Source organism: Furipterus horrens, unplaced genomic scaffold (assembly GCF_987537825.1).
Source record: "Furipterus horrens unplaced genomic scaffold, mFurHor1.1.pri manual_scaffold_11, whole genome shotgun sequence".
Lineage (NCBI taxonomy): Eukaryota > Metazoa > Chordata > Mammalia > Chiroptera > Furipteridae > Furipterus > Furipterus horrens.
In genome coordinates, this window is record NW_028327181.1 from 55041316 (window position 1) to 55058706 (window position 17391).

General features: G+C 40.1%; 1 pseudogene; it reads left to right on the top strand.

Annotated features, from left to right (window-relative positions):
* Window positions 1-514: 514 nt before the first annotated feature.
* On the top strand, window positions 515-953 carry LOC149997728 (protein S100-P pseudogene; annotated as a pseudogene).
* Window positions 954-17391: the final 16438 nt, after the last annotated feature.

The window sequence follows — 17391 nt, forward strand, 5'->3', positions numbered from 1 at the left end:
TATAATCTGAGTGGATTATATCAAGAAAATGCTATTGAAAAATCATTTTCCCTTCATTACATTTGTGCAACTATGGTTACTTTCTAATTTCTGGTGGGATATGCTACTATCGATTAGTGAAGTAATTGATCAACACAAATAGGCCTTGATGGTTCCACTTAACAGTCTTTGAGGACATTACGAGGGTATATAATTACGAATATTATTTTGGAGGGTATATACAAAGTGTCAATGTTAGCAAGGTTTTTGCGTATGTATTCAGCATTACAAGTAGACTTGACTTTCTTAGTTGTTTTATACCCAAATGGCCAAGAAAGCCATATTTATAACAAAAAATGTACAATGCAATATTTTACTGTATATGAAAATATTGCTCTTTTCTTATTAATAAAATATGATTTAATGATTTTTTTGTTTTATTAAGAAGTGTTTTAAAATCAACTTTAGGTACAGTTTATGTACAATATAATGCATTCTTTTTAAATGTACATTCCCATGACGTTTCCTCAGCCACACCAACCGCCAGGAGGGACGAGAACCGCTGCAGCACCATGTCACAGCTGGAGGCAGCCATGGCCATGATCATCGAGGTGTTCGCCCGGTGCGCAGGCGGGGTCGGCAACAAGCAGAGCCTGAGCAAGGGCGAGCTGAAGGTGTTCCTGGAGAAGGAGCTCCCGGGCTTCCTGCAGAGTGGAAAAGACAAGGAGGTCGTGGACAAGCTGCTCAAGGACCTGGACGCCAATGGAGACGCCACCGTGGACTTCAACGAGTTCATAGTGTTTGTGGCTGCGATCACGTCTGCCTGTCACACGTTCTTCCAGCAGAAGGGACTCAGCTGATGCCGTGCAGACCCGGACTCCCGGAGGGGGCACAGGGAGCCGGCCCCTGGCTTCCAGAAAGCTCTTGGCTACAATTACTTCTCTGGGCTGAGCGAGCTGATGGCGGTCTGATGAATAAAATGCTTGTGAAATGAAAAATAAAATAAAATAAAAAAATAAATGTACATTCCCATGAGTTTTGACAGATATGTGCATCCTTATACTTATGACCACATAAATATATAGAATGTTTTCATTGCTCCAAAATGTTCCTTTGTTCCCTGTGTCAGTCAACCTCACTGACCCCAGGCAACCACGAGTTTGCTTTCTGTCACCACAGATTCGTCGTCAGCAGCCGTCCGTCTCGAGAGACGATGGTGTAGCTTCTTAAGAGTCTATCTGCACCGCCGAGAATGGCTGTGCAGTCTGACTCGGGAGTGACACAGTATCTGTCTCCTCCCGTGTTAAATCGACATCTTGCGATGACGCTGGAGTGTCCTCTCCAGTGAAGCTGAAGCTACAGAGCCTGGGCAGGGTGATATGGAGGGTCTGCTGTTGCCCATGCAGCAGACCCCCCCTCTCTTCGCAGCTGAAGGATCCAAGGGAAAGACGGAGTCAATACAGCTTGGCTTCAGGTGCGCTGCAGGAGTTGCTGGTATTGACTACAACGTCAAACCGCCTTAGGGACTCCGGCTCCGGATTTTCTGTCGGGGTTTACTCCCTTAGCCTTTCCCCTGAAGAGGTATGCCGCAAGGCAGCAGAGGTTTTTTGGAATCAGAGTTTTCCTTCTCTGATATGCCCTGACTGGAAGATCGAACCAGCGACACTTAGCTCGCAGGCCGACGCTCAATCCACTGAGCCAAACCAGAGTTATATATAAATGGAATTATACATCACATACTCTTTTGCATCTAGCTTTATCCACTCAGCATAATGTCTGTGGTTTATCCACATTATTATTGGTTTTAGTGGTTCATTCCTTTTTAAAAACTTTTAATTTTGAAATATTTATAGGTTCCCAGGAAACTGCAAAGATAGGACAAAGAGGTCCCATGCATACCTTAATGTTAACTATAGTATAATATCCAAACCAGGAAATCGATAAGGGTACAAAGAGTGTATATCATTCAGTGCCCTACTGTGTGTAGATTTATGTAAACACCATTGCAAGTGAGATACAGAATTATTCCATTAATACAAAGGCCTTCCTGGATTCACTACTTATATGAATATGTATCATCAAGTTTTTGTATGGACGTGTGTTTTCATTCCTCTTGGATAAACACTTAGAAGTGGAATTGCTGTGTCATCTGGTAATTATACCTTTAACTTTATAAGAAATAGTCAAACTATTTTCCAAAGTAGTTGTACCATTTTGCTTTCTGATCAACAATGTTCCAGTTTCTTTCTATCCTCACCGACATTGGGTATTGACAGTCTTTTAAGTTTTAGTCATTCTGGTTTTAATTTGCATTTCCCTGGTGACCAATGATGTTGAACATCTTTTCATGTGCTAATTTGCCATTCATAGATCTTCTGTGGTAATGTGTCTATTAAAATATTTAGCCTAGGCCTATTTTGTTTTATTAGCTGTTTGTCTTCTTATTATGGAGTTGTAAAAGTTCTTTATACATTCTGGATACAACTTTTTATTAGATGCTATATGCTTTAAAAATATTTTCTCCCAGTCTGTGGCTTCTCTCTCAGTGTCTTTGAAGTGTCTTTTGATGAGAATTGTTGCTGATCTCTCAGTGGCCTTACCATCGTGGGTCTGGCCTGTCAGCTTTTACATTTCCTGTGTAACCGATTTCCTTTATTTGGTTTGGAAAACCCAGTGTGGTGTCTGTTTTCCTGACTACACACCCTGACTAGTACAAGTAGGGTGTTCATCATCCTTGGTCTAATCTGAGTGACTTGTGGAATGGGATTACATGGCATAAATTTAGACAGCAGTAGCAGCAGGGGCTCTAACAGGGTAAATTCCTTTGAAAGGAGAAGTAAGCATGGTAGGTCTCCCTGGTTACACAGAAAGGAAATGTACAAAAAGATAAGATCTTCGGGTGGTAGAATTTTGGATGATTTTAATATTATTTTTTCTTCTTTTATATTTATTCAAATTACCTACATTTTCTACAATAGACATATACCTTTATTACTAGCATGCCACAGTCAGTATACAAAGGAAAGAAAACGGTGGACATGTTGTCCACAATAAGATATGTATGGAAGTGGCTAACCCCCGTAAAAGTACTTTGGCCTCCAAATTGTTTCAGCTTTATTGAGGCATAATTGACAAATAAATTTGTAATATATTTAAAGTGTATACCATGACGATTTGATGTATATTTTTACATTGTGGAAAGATTCCTATAATCGTGTTAACACACCCATCACCTCACATACTTCCCTTTTATTTTTTGGTGTGAACACTTAAGTTCTGCTCTTTCAGCAAATTTTAATTTTACAGTGCAGTATTATCAACTATAATAACCATGTTATATATTAGATTTTCAGACCTTATTCATATATTTTTAAAGATTTTATTTATTTATTTTTAGAGAGAGGGGAAGGGAGGGAGAAAGAGAGGGAGAGAAACATCAATGTGCGAGAGATACATTGATTGGTTGCCTCTTGCACACCCACAACTGGGAATCTGATCCACAACCCAGGCAAGAGCCCTGACTGGGAACTGAACTGGCCAGCTTTTGGTTTGCAGGCCGGCACTCAATCCACTGAGCCACACCAGCCAGGGCGACCTTATGCATCGTATATCTGAAAATGTGTGCCCTTTTACCAACCTCTCCCCATTTGTCCCAACCTCCAGCTCCTGACACCTGCCATTCCATTGTCTGTTTCAACTTTAAAAAAAAATTTTTTTTTTTTAGATTCCACATATGTAAGTGATACCATGTAGTATTTGTCTTTGCCCGGCTTCCCAAATCTTTTTTTTTTTTTTTTTTTTTCACTGTGTGGTTGCCTCTCACTCGCGCCCCCAACTGGGGACCTGATGTGCAACCTAGTAATGTGCCCTGACTGGGAATCGAACCAGAGACACTTGGCTCGCAGGCCGACACTCAATCCACGGAGCCACAGCAGCCAGGGCTCCCAAATCTTTTAAATGGAAAAAATAAGAGTCATTCAGTATAATATTGTATAAGATAGAAGAGATCTCTTGTGAGATTTATATAAAATGCTTATACTCTTCTGTGTGTTTGATATAGTTCATTTCACGTAATAACTAAAAAAAGCTGGTGCTGTAACTATAAGAAGGGGAAATGGCTCAGTTGTTGAGGTTTTCACATAATCACTCAAAATTAAAAATGGGTAAATTTCCAGTGATCCATAGAAAACAACTTTCTGGCCAAGATGGAGGCATAGGTAGATACATTTTGCCTCCTTCTACAACCATAAGAAGGATTACATCTACCTCAAAACAAAACAAAACAAAAACCCAGAACTACCAAAAATAAAACTGCATGGAAGTCCAACAAAGATATAAAGAAGTAATACTCATCCAGATGGGTAGGAGAGGCAGAGATCGGGTGCCGGGGCAGAGAGGACATGGTGCGGTGGCAGCAAGGCAGTGGCTGTGGCTGTCTGTCGGAAAGAGCAATCACACATTATAAAAGTTGAGAGGGACCCTGGGGAGAACTCCCAGTCCCAGGCCAGACTGCACAGCTCATGGTTCCAGTGCCAGGAAAATAAAGCCTCATTGCCTCTGACTGTGCAAACCAGTGGGGGTTGGGGTGGTGAAAGAAACTGCCAGTCTTTCAGGAGAACCTGTTTAGAGGGCTCCCCTAGTCCTACAATGTACACAAACCCACCCACTCTAGGAACCATCACCAGGACAATGGCTAGAGGGGCACCAGTGGCATACGGGAAGAGTGTGAAGTGACAGGAAAAATGGTGAGTGCTGAGCAATCAGCATTGTTCCCTCTCTGACCCCTCCCCCACATGCAGCATCACTAGGTGGAGAAACGGGTTGACCCACACTGGTAAATACCTAAGACTTTGCACCTTATAACATAACAGATGTGATAGCTCTACCTAAAACACAGAGGCAAATACAGGAGCCTGTCAAGTTGAGGAGACAGAGAGGTATGGCCCAAAATAGGGAGCATATCAAGGTTCCAGTGGGAGAACTAAGCAATGAGGAGACAGCCAATCTAACAGATGAAGAGTTCAAAACACTGGTGATAATCATACTCACAGAAATGATTGAATATGGTAAATGTCTAAGGGAAGAAGTGAAGGCTATACTAAGTGAAATAAAGAAAAATCCACATGAAACCAATGGTGAAGGGAAGAAAACTGGGGTTCAAGTCAACAATTTGGAACATACGGAACAAATAAACAGTCAACCAGTACAGAATGAAGAAACAAGAATTGAAAAAAATGAGGAGAGGTTTAGGAACCTCTGGGACAACTTTAAATGTGCCAACATCCAAATCATAGGGTGCCAGAAGGAGAAGAGGAAGAGGAAGAAACTGAAAAATTATGTGAAAAAATAATGAAGGAAAAGTTTCCTAATTTGGTGAAGGAAATAGACATACAAGTCCAAGAAGCACAGGGAGTCCCAAACAAGCTAGACCCAAAGAGGACCACACCAAGACACAACATAATTAAATGCCAAATGTTAAAGATAAGGAGATAATCTTGAAAGCAGCAAGAGAAAAGCAGAGAGTTACCTACAAAGGAGTTCCCATAAGCCTATCAGGTGAATTCTCAAAAGAAACCTTGCAGGCTAGAGGGGACTGACAAGAAGTATTCAAAATGATGAAAAGCAAGGACCTACAACCAAGACTACTCTATCTAGCAAAGGTGTCATTTAGAATGGAAGGGCAGATAAAGTGTTTCCTCCACTGCTGTCTCCATTTCTCTGTGACTCCACCCCTCCTACCCCTCTGGATGAATGTGGCTTCTTTAAATCCTTGGTTGTAGAGCTTCTATATAGCTAGATTTTCTGATGGTTCTGGTTGTTATTTCTTTTGGAGGTCTGGTTGTAATTCTTTCTATGGTTGCATGAGAAGGCGAAGCATGTCTTCCTACATCTCCATCTTGACTGGAACTATACATTTTCTATAAAATCTAAAAGTGTTATATATATAGTTGTTTTCCCTACCAAACAAGGAAGCAAAATTTTATTGTCTAAAGTTTTAAGTCACATCTTATGTTAATACAAAAATAGTTATGATCAAATCCCTTAAGCAAAAAGTAATTAAACTGAACAACGTAATTATCTATTTTTGTGCTCTTGGCATCTCATACTTTCTTCCTTCTGAGATGCTATCTCTTCTCAATGAAGTACACATCTTTCAGTAGTTCCTTAACTGAGGATCTCAAGTGAGATACACATATGTGTGTGCATGTATGTATTCACACACACATATATATTCCAATTTCACCTCTTTGAGACTATAAATAACAATAATCAACAAAGGGAATTAAAAACTAATTTTCAGTCATCTAGGAGACAAAGGCTTCAAATTCAAAGCTATGTGCAGATGTGTCCCAAAGCAGTTGATACCAAAACAGCTGCACAGAATAGCTCTGTAGGAAGAATTGATCAGAGCTCTGTGGAAGCAGGAGCAATGTATATAGGGTTTTATGAGAGGCAGGGTTCAGAAATAATCCATTTGGAAGGTGAGGAGATGGCACTGAAAGACACTGGCTGTGTCCCTTTGCAGTGCTCAGTGAAAAGCCCAAGCCCTCTTGAACTTGCTTAGGTTTGGGCCGTATGGGTATATAAGAGCACCATATTTGAAAGAAACAACCCATCTCTCTAGAAACAGGAAAGGGAACCCTTGAGCTGCACACCATAAAAGGCTATTCTTGGTCCTCCATAACCCAGTACAACAGGAAATTCCTGCAAATAACTGATAGAGAAAAATCTAACTCATTCAAGTATAAATTTACAAAAGTAATTAATACAGCATTCAAATAGAGGTAGTATATATATTTAAATATAAAAACAGCAAAAATAATTTCTATAAAAACATGTTTTCATGAGTTGGATAAAAATATATATCCCAAGATTCCACCATGAACCTAAAAATAAGAAGTGATTGCTAATAAGGACAAAAAGCACTGCAACTCTGCCTGGTATGACTCAGTGGACTGAGCGCTGGCCTGAGAAGTGAAAGGTCCCTGGTTTGATTTCTAGTCAGGGCACATGCCTGGGCTGTGGGCCAGGTCCCCAGTTGGGGACATGCAAGAGGCAGCCCGATCAATGTTTCTCTCGTACATCAGTGTTTCTCTTCCTCTCTTTCTCTCTCCCTTACCCTCTCTCTAGAAATAAATAAATAGAACCTTAAAAAAAAAAAAAAAAAAAAAAAAGACACTGCACCCTGTCTGGTGTGGCCAGTGGATTGAGCACTGGCCTGTGAACCAAAGTGTCACCAGTTCAATTCCCAGTCATGGCACATCCTGAGTTGCAGGCCAGGTCCCCAGGTGGGGATGTGTAAGAGGCACCACACACTGATGTTTCTCTCCCTCTCTTTCTCCCTCCCTTCCCTTCTCTCTAAAAATAAATAAAATCTTTTTTTTTTAAAGACACTGCAAAGTAGAAAATATAATAATTCAGTAATGATTTGACCAAACAATAGCAGGACTTAGTAGAACTCAGAAAAAAAGAAGAAAAAGCAAAATCACCACAGGAATGAAGACAAATTTAGAAGAAGTACAATGGGGAACAGATATTACAGAAAGCACAGTCATGTAGAAGATAAAAATGAGATAAGTAAACATAAATCAAACAAATTAAGAAAGTTATTAGCAGATTAACAGGACTAAGGTATAAAACAAATATAAGCTTGCCCACATACACACAACTAAAGTCCCTGAAGAGGAAACCATGGCACAATCCATTGGAAGATAATCAATGTTTTAAAATATAATTTAAGGAAATGCACCTTTAAGTAAACACTCAAATCTACATTTTAAAAGGACATGTCATGATCCAGGTCAAATTGACCCAACATGTAAGCACCAAGATAGAGCCTAGTAACCTTATTGGACTTTAATATACAGATAGACTCATTTAGCCAACTATACCAAAAGATCAGATCACTATAATTCTCCACATCAGAATCCCATGCCAGAATACACTGAGAAACAATTAAAGATATGTAAGAAAAGAAAAAATGAGTCAAGGATTTTATATCCAACTATGTTGCATTTCTAGGGTAAGAGCAACAAACAGGTTTTTGTTTTTCTTTTTAAGATTTTGTTTATTTATTTTTAAAAAGAGGGGCAGAGAGGGAGAAAGAGAGGGAGAGAAACATCAATGCACAGTTGCCTCTCATGCGCCCCCAACTGAGGACCTGGCCCACAACCCAGGCATGTGCCCTGACTGGGAATTGGACCTGTGACCCTTTGGTTCGCAGACCGGTGCTCAATCCTCTGAGCCACACCAGCCAGGAATAGACAGTTTTGAACAAATGAGAAATCAAGGAATATATTCTCGTTAGCTCTTCTTGTGGAAACTACCAGAGGACAAATTGCAGCCAACCCAGAGAAACTTTGCCAAAAGGACTGGTGGTAAGTGTTGAATACATATGTACTGCAGAATGAAAATGAAAACAATGATGATATAAAGATCACAGAATACAATGTAAATATTTCATTATGATAATGTAGAAATTATGTAATCAATGAAATAAGAGAACGGGGTGAGAAGTTGGAAAGCTGAATATGCCTCAAGCAGTAAAAGTATAAGCATATTTTTTAAAGATAAATACTAAATATTTTTGATTATTTATTTATTTTTAGAGAGAGGGGAAGGGAGGGAGAAAGAGAGGGAGAGAGACACCAATGTGTGGTTGCCTCTTGAGCGCCCCCAGCTGGGAACCTGGCCCACAAACCAGTCATGTGCCCAGACTGGTAGTCCAACCATGACCCTTTGGTTTGCAGACCAGAGCTCAGTCCACTGAGCCACACCAGACAGGGCTAAAAATTTAATATTAGTTAAAATTGGGTGGTGGAGAAAATATGAGCATTGCTCATAGAAAGAAACATAACTAGTGGCTAAATTAATCAAGATATAATATACTAGTAACTACTAGGACAAAAATACAAATCCTCCTGAATATATATAAAACTACAATGAAAAGCAAAGCAAGCAGGCCACACAGTATAATAATTTAAATATCTCTATGGCTGCATGTGTATGTATGGGTGTGTGTGAGAGTGTAATAGATATATGGGGGCAAAAGTAGGTTTACAGTTGTGAGTACGCAAAACAGAGTTTATTCTTGTATTATTATTTATTAATTATAATATTATTTGTATTTAACTGTAAACCTACTTTTGCCTACCCATGTACAGACATAAAAAATTAAGATATCTATGTATATAAACAAATATATATTAATAAAGTCATATAACAGAACAAGAGACAAAGATATATGATAGTAAATATGAATCAACTTATACAAATTGCTAGAAAATGTGTCTATATTGGCTCTAAAAAATACTTTCCTGCTGTATACAAGAAATATACCTAAAACAAAATTAATCAGAAATGTTAAAAATAAAAGGACTGGAGGTCATGGTTTAGAGATTGAGATATTAGTATGAGCTCATGTTTAGCTTACTAGAGATACATGTGGTTACATATAGAACTATGTATTTGTGTGTATCTATGTATGTACATGTCAGCTGAGAGGGCCTAGGACAATGCCACTCCACCCCAGTAGCAATGAACACACCAGAGTATGGCTATAAATAGCATTCTCCAATAAATAGCATTAGGGCTCCTTAGGGAGGTGGCTGATTCTGGGACTGGAGCAGAAATTATACAAAATGAGCCTGGAGAATCTTGTAATGGCAAAAAAAAAAGGAAATGCTCACACACACACACACATACACACACAAAACCACAGTGATGAGGATATGTTTAAGGGACACAGAAACTTACTGAAAGTGATCCCAATGACCAAAGCTGGAACAATTTGAAAAATGAATTAAGTAAAGTGGTATTGGGATTATACCCCAAAGTATAAAAATATCATGATACGATTAAATGATCAAATAAATAAGTGAGTAAGAAGATACAAATTTTCATGCAGAAGAATTTCAAATAATTTATGTTGATACTATGCCCTTAAGATGGTGGATACAACACCTCATTCTTTATGCATGTGTTGTTCCTAGTGAGTTCCCTCCAATAGTACAATATGGAAAAGGGGAAAAAAGAATAACGTGATGATGGATAAGACTGACAAACACCACGTCAGCCAGGTGATCAATGGTGATAAGTCATGTTGATAATATCTACCCTTGGTATGATGTGATAAGATGGGCATTATACATCTGTTATCTTTGTCCCCAGAACACATGAAGAAAACCATCAGCCAAATCCCAGTAGAGGGGCATTCTACAAAATACCTGACCAGTATTTCTTAAAACAGTCAAGGTCATCAAAAACAAAGAAAGTCTGAAAAACTAGCCATGAGGAGCCTAAGGAGACGTAATGGCAACAACGGAAACCAGAAAGCAGTAGAATCAGATATTTGGCTTATTGAAAGAAAGTATTAGTGAACCAAGAAATGTGAATCCATCGAAACTAAAACATGTTTTCAATTTTTTTTACATAAAGAAATTTACTTCTAAAATTCGGCTATAAAGAAAACTTCCAAGAATGTGCTCTGAGAAAAAAAGAAGAAAAATAAATCCATAGGAATTATTTGAGATGCAAGATCATGGTAACATGTAGGGAGATCAAAACAAACATGCCAGGGTAAAATAATTGTGCTTTATAATCCGCAGAACTTTTTTAAAGACAGGAATTCTGGTTCCTCTCTCGCACTGAACGCAGCTTTAAAGACATGGGTAGAACGTATGAAGCAGCTTTTTAAGGACTCTGATAGTAGTAGCAGCAGAGGGACGGGGAAAGGACCAGAGTGCAAACCAGGGGAGCGTGCTGTTTTTTCCCCTCGAAAAACTCTTAAGCTAACTTCAGGGCAGCCTGAACCCCAGAAGTAAACATCGGCATGGACGAGGAAGGCTTCAGGGGGAGCTCAGGGTCTAGCTTACGGAGTGCGAAAGGGTTCTTCCAGAAATGACAGCAGCAGCAGGGAACTAGGGAACCTTCCTCTCCAATCAGAAGAGGCGTGGTCCCAGGAAGATAGGGGAAACACCCACTGCTTTTTTTCTTCTCTCTGTCCTCTTACCACTTGAATTCAGATAAGGGCACAGGTGCAGTTAAGTGTGCAACACAGCAGGGTAGGTTAAGTCCCAACATTCTGCCGGGAGGATCAAAAAGGGAAATGCCAGGGAACAGGGAAGCACTGAGAGTTCAAAGAGAGAGAGTTTAGGAAATAAACAGAATGTTGTTTATAAACTCCTGTGCTCATTCCCAAATTGCACACGTAAAGGTCATATCACAAAAAGACTCCCAAAGACTTTCAAGAACAGAATTAAAATACAAGCCACCACCCAGGTTCCAGACTTGCCACTAGGTGGCACACATGAGATACATTCAAATAGCATTACAAGGGCCTGGAAAACAGAACTGGTCCTAAAACCACAACCACGGAAGACGAATAGGAATTTACTACCTGAACCAAACCAGCTCAACAGCCTGATAAAACAAAATATCAGCATTCGCTAACAAGATTGAGTCTCATACCATAATATTCAAAATATCCAGAATGTAATTCAAAATTACTCATAACATGAAGAACCAGAAAATTTTGAACTCACATAAGAAGAGGTGCCCTGACTGGTGTGGCTCAGTGGATTGAGTGCGAGCCTGTAAATCAAGTAGTCACCGGTTTGATTCCCAGTCTGGGCACATGCCTGGGTTGCAAGCCAAGTCCCCAATTGGCGATGCACAAGAGGCAACCACACATTGATGTTTTTCTCCCTCTTTCTCCCTCCCTTCCCTTCTCTCTAAAAATAAATAAATGAATTCTTTTTAAAAAAGAAGAGACAACAGATGCCAATGTGAAAATAACACAGATGTTGGGATTATTTGACAAAGATTTAAAAGGAATAATTATAAAATGTTTCAATAATTAAGGACAAACATTGTTAAAATGAATGAAGAGATAGAAACTCTCAGGAAATAAATTAAAATATAAAGAAAAACTAAAAGAATATTTAGAACTGACAAATACAAGTAAAGTTTTTAAAAAATTTACTGAATGAGCTCAACCACAGGATGAAGATGACAAAGGAAAGATTCATTGAACTCAGATATAAATAATAGAAAGTAAGCAGTTTGAACAATACAGAGGGAAAAAGATTGAAAAAAGTGAACATAGCCTCAAGGACATGTAGAGCGATACCAAAAGGTCTGACCATCATGTTGTCAGAGTCCAAGGACAGGAAAGAAGTGTGGAGCAGGAAACACATTTTAAGAAATAATGGTTTAAAACTTCTCAAATTCCTTAAAAGACAAAGGCCTATAGATTAAAGAGCTCAGCAAATCACCAACAGGATAAAACAAACGGAAATCTTCATGCAGGTATATCACAAACCACTGAACACTAAAGACAAAGAAAAGAATCTCGAAAGCAGCCAGAGAAAAGTGACATGTTTCCTACAGAGAAACAATGATACCAATGACTGGAGTTCTCATGAGAAACAAAGGAGGCCGGGAGGAAGTAGGGTATTTTTTAATTGCTGCAAGAAAAAAACTATCAACTCAGAATTCTAAATCCAGCAAAATATCCTGAAGGAATTATGGTGACATACAGACATTTTCAGATGAAGGAAAAAAAAAAAGAGAAAGAGACTCCATTGCCAATCAACTTGCTCTAAAAAAAAATCGCTAATGGAAGTGGTTCAAACTGAAGGGAAATGATATGAGCAGGAAATTTGGAACACCAGTAACAAAGGGAGAACAACAGAAATTTTAAATATTTGGGCAAATATGATAGACGATTACTCTCCTAATGAATTATTAAATATTTTGGTGGTTGACAGCAAATATTATCAGATTACTAATGGGTTTTTAATATATGTAGATGGGATAAAATGGGCTGACCTCTGAGTCCATCTGTTTCCCACTGGAAAAAAAAAAACTACTTTTTCTCCCTCGGTTCAGCATGTCTTTTCTCTGCCATGTGGCTTCTACTTCTTTATAACATCTGTCTCCTTTGGTTATCTTGGTCCCTCTGGTTTCTCTCTCTCTTTGCTTCTACGGCTAACTTCCTGATTCTCTCTCTCTCTCTCTCCCTCTCTCTCTTTCTCTCAAAGCAATGAATAAAACGTCCTCTGATGAGCTAAAAAAAAATTCCCACTTTAGTTGGAAATTATAAAAAGTCAGAGGCTCCAGTTTCAATGGGAAGTTGAATGAGGAACCTTGAAACGAATGCAGGTACTTAACACAAAGGCTGTGAAAGAACTATGTCTGAGCTAGCAATTATGTTTTGTTGGATGAAAGTAAATCTAGAGAGTATTTGTCAGACTTTTACCTTGAAGACACTAAGAATATAAACAATAACCAGGTTGGGATGAAGGTTGCTTTTCACCAGATGTGTACTTATTCTATTGCTTATTATCTCTAAATTGTCTAGTGCAGGTTTGTTTGCAAGAATTTCCCTTGAGCCATCCTGACAAGGGTTTATTACTCACTCCTATGTTCCATAACCCTCATTCATGAGTCTATGCTTCATTAATTTACTGTAATTTCCATTTACTGATATGTGTCATAAGAAAATATATTTGTATTTCTGGCCAAGATGGAGGCATAGACAGACACGATGCATCTCCCTCCACAACTAAGGAATACAACTACCTTAAAACTAGAGACAACCAAAAGTTCCAGAAAATCGAGCTGCATGGAAGTCCAACAAACAAAGATATAAAGAAGAAATACTCATCTAGACAGGTAAGAGGGGCGGAGCCAAGGCTGAGAGGATGTGGTGTGGCGGCGGCAACAGCAGCGCCAGCAGCAGCGGCAGTGGTAGGCCAGTGGAAAGTGCAGACACATGTTTTAAAAAGTAGGGAGGAACACTTGGGGAGCATTGTCAGCACCAGATGAGACTGCACAGTTCACGGTTCCAGTGCCAGGGAAAATAAAGCCTCGTTGCTTCTGACTGTACAAACCAGTGGGGGTTGCGACAGAGGGAGAGGCTGCTGGTCTTTCAGTAGAGTCCACTTGTTTAAAGGGCCCCCACAGTCCTAAAATGTCCACAGACTCACCCACTCTGGGAACAATGGCCAGGGCAACAGCTAGAGAGGCGCCAGTCCCGTACAGAAATGAGGGAAGTGCTTGGAAAAGGAGTAAGTGCTGAGCAAGTGGCATTGCTCCCTCTCAGACCCTTTCCCCACATACTGCCCCACAACGTGGTGAAACGGGTCACCTGTACTGCCAAAGACCTAAGGCTCCGCCCCTTACAACATAGCAGGTGCGACAGCTCTACCTAAGACACAGAGGCAAACAAACACAGGAGCCTGTCAAGATGAGGAGACAGAGAAGTATGATCCAAAAGAGGAAACGAATCAAGGTTCCCATGGGAGAACTAAGCAATGAGAAGATAGACAACCTAACAGATGAGGAGATAGCCAACCTAACAGATGCAGAGTTCAAAACACTGGTGAGAAAGATGCTCACAGACTTCGCAGATATGCTTGAGTACAGCAAATGCATAAGGGAAGAAGTGAAGGCTGTGCTAAATGAAACAAGGGAAAATCCACACAAAACCAATGCGGAAGGGAAGGAAACTGGGGTTCAAGTCAATGATTTGGAACATAAGGAAGAAAAAAAATCAACCAGTACAGAATGAGGAAACAAAAAATGAAAAAAATGAGGAGAGGCTTAGGAACCTCTAGGACAACTTCAAACGTGTCAACATCTGACTCATAGGGGTGCCAGAAGGAGAAGAGGAAGAGCAAGAAATTGAAAGCTTATGTGAAAAAATAATGAAGGAAAACTTCCCAAATTTAGTGAAGGAAATAGACATACAAGTCCAGGAAGCACAGAGAGTCCCAAACAAGCTGGACCCAAAGAGGACCACACCAAGACACGTCATAATTAAAATGCTAAAGGTTCAAGATAAAGAGAGAATCTTAAATGCAGAAAGAGAAAAGCAGAGAGTTACTTACAAAGGGGTGCCTATAAGACTATCAGCTGATTTCTCAAAAGAAACTTTGCAGGCAGGAAGGGACTGGCAAGAAGCATTCAAAGGAATGAAAAGCAAGGATCTACAATCAAGATTACTCTATCCAGCAAGCTGTCATTTAGAATGGAAGGGCAGATAAAGTGCTTCCCAGACAAGAGAAAGCTAAAGGAATTCATCATCACCAAACCATTATTATATGAAATGTTAAAGGGACTTATTTAAGAAAAATATCAAAACTGTGAACACTAAAATGAAAATAACCTCACAACTATCAACAACTGAATTAAAAAAAAAGTAGAAACAACCCAACTAAGCAAACCAGAATAGGAAGAGAACCATAGGTATGGGGATCATTTGGAGGGTTATCAGCTGGGAGGGGGAAGGGGGATAAATGGGGAAAAGCTGCAGGGATTAAGAAACATAATTGGTTGGTACAAAATAGACAGGGGGAAGTTAAAAATAATATAGGAAAGGATGAAGCCAAAGGACTTATATGCACAATCCATGGACATGAACTAAGGGGTTTGGATTGCTGGAGGGAAGTGGGGTACTGGGCGGAGGGGATCAAGGGTAAAAAATTGGGACAACTCTAACAGCATAATCAATAAAACATACTTTAAAAAATATATTTGTTAGAATATGTCTGCTGTAAGAAATGGAGTTTATACACCTACAATAATACAGGCCACTATGACCTCATTTTTCATTTTGTATCTTCTCTGGAACTTAGGGGATATATGTTAGAGAACATCAGGACTGTGTGTATCTTGGTTTTCTCCCTACAAGCCTGTTTGTAATAAACCTGCAGCTCTGACTCCCTTGTGAGACTTCTGGCCAAGATGGAGTCTTAGACAGACACGCTCGGTCTCCTTCTACAACTAGAGAGGAATACAACTACTTCAAAACAAAAGATAACTAGAAATTCCAGAAAATAAAGCTACACGGAAGCCCAACGTATGAAGTTATAAACCAGCGGCGCTCTCTGGGCAGGTAAGAAGAGCGAAAGGGGGCGGTGCTGTTTGCGGTAGCACCAGGGACAGCGGCAGGGAGAGCAGTCTCAGCTGCAGTCTAACCCCGGCAGCTTGCGACCCCAACGCTGGGAAAAGCAGCCATCGCATCACCTCCAACAGTGAGGCCCAGAGGGCAGGAGGACGGATCCCAGTCTCCTAGCGGAATAACTGCAGGAATCCATCTTGGACCCCCGCCCCCACACAAAGCGCCACAGCGCGGCGAGAAAGGTTGCTGGTCTGCCGCTGGTCGCTGGGTTGTGATGACAAAGGGCCACAGTGCGGCGAAAAAGGTTGCGGATCACCGCTGGTCACTGGGTCGTGATGAGTACACAGGCACTGCCCCCTATAGCCGGCCCAAGAAAACAAAACGCATCTGTCAAAATGAGGCAGACAACTATAGAAATCCCAGTGGTGCAGCTCACCAGGCAACAGATGAAGAACCTGACAGATGAACAAATAAGAAACCTGTCAGAGGCTTAGTTCAGGGCCATTGTTATCAGGTGGCTTACAGAATTAACAAAAGATCTGGAAAAAGATGAGAAAGAATTGAAAAACACTCACACTGAAAAGAACAAAACCACATACGAGACAGATGGTGAGGAAATAAAACCCAGAGTTCAAATCAACAAACCAGAACATAGAGAAGGAACAAACAGTCAACCACTGCAGAGAGAAAAAACGGGAAGCAAGGAAAATGATGAGAGGATCAGAAACCTCTGGGACAGCTATAAGAGATCCAATATACGGATGATCGGATTGCCAGAGGGTGAAGAAGAAGAACTAGAAATTGAAAAATTAAGTGAAAATATAATAAAGCAGAACTTCCCAAACTTGGGGAAGGAAATAGACTTACAGGTCCAGGAAGCACAGAGTTCCAAAACAACTGGACCCAGGGAGAACCACTCCAAGACACATTATAATCAAAATGTCAAAAGTTAAAGTTAAAGAGAGAATCTTAAAAGCAGCAAGAGAGAAGAAAAGGATCATGTACAAAGGGGTCCCAATTAGACTATCAGCTGATTTCTCAAGGGAGACCCTGCAGGCAAGAAGGGACTGGCAAGAAATATTCAAAGTAATGAAAATCCAAAACCTACAACCACGAATGCTTTATCCAGTGAAGTTGTCATTCAGAATAGAAGGGCAGAGAAAGTGTTTCCAGGACAAAATAAAACTGAAAGAGTTCATTAGATCCAAACCACTGTTATATGAGATGTTAAAGGAACTGGTTTAGAAGAAGGAGGATCAAAACTATGAACACTAAAATGAAAACTGCATCACAAGAAACAACAGAAGCTAGGGAATCGAAACAAAGGCAAACTAAACAGGCAACGAGAGTGGAAAAAGAACTATAGGTATGGGGAGCATATTGGGGGGAGGTCAGCAGGGAAGGGGAAGGGGGAGAGGGAGGGAGATGGTACAGGAATTAAGAAACATCGTAGGAGGGAATGGAATAAACAGAGAGGTTGAGAAGAACTATATGCACAACCAATG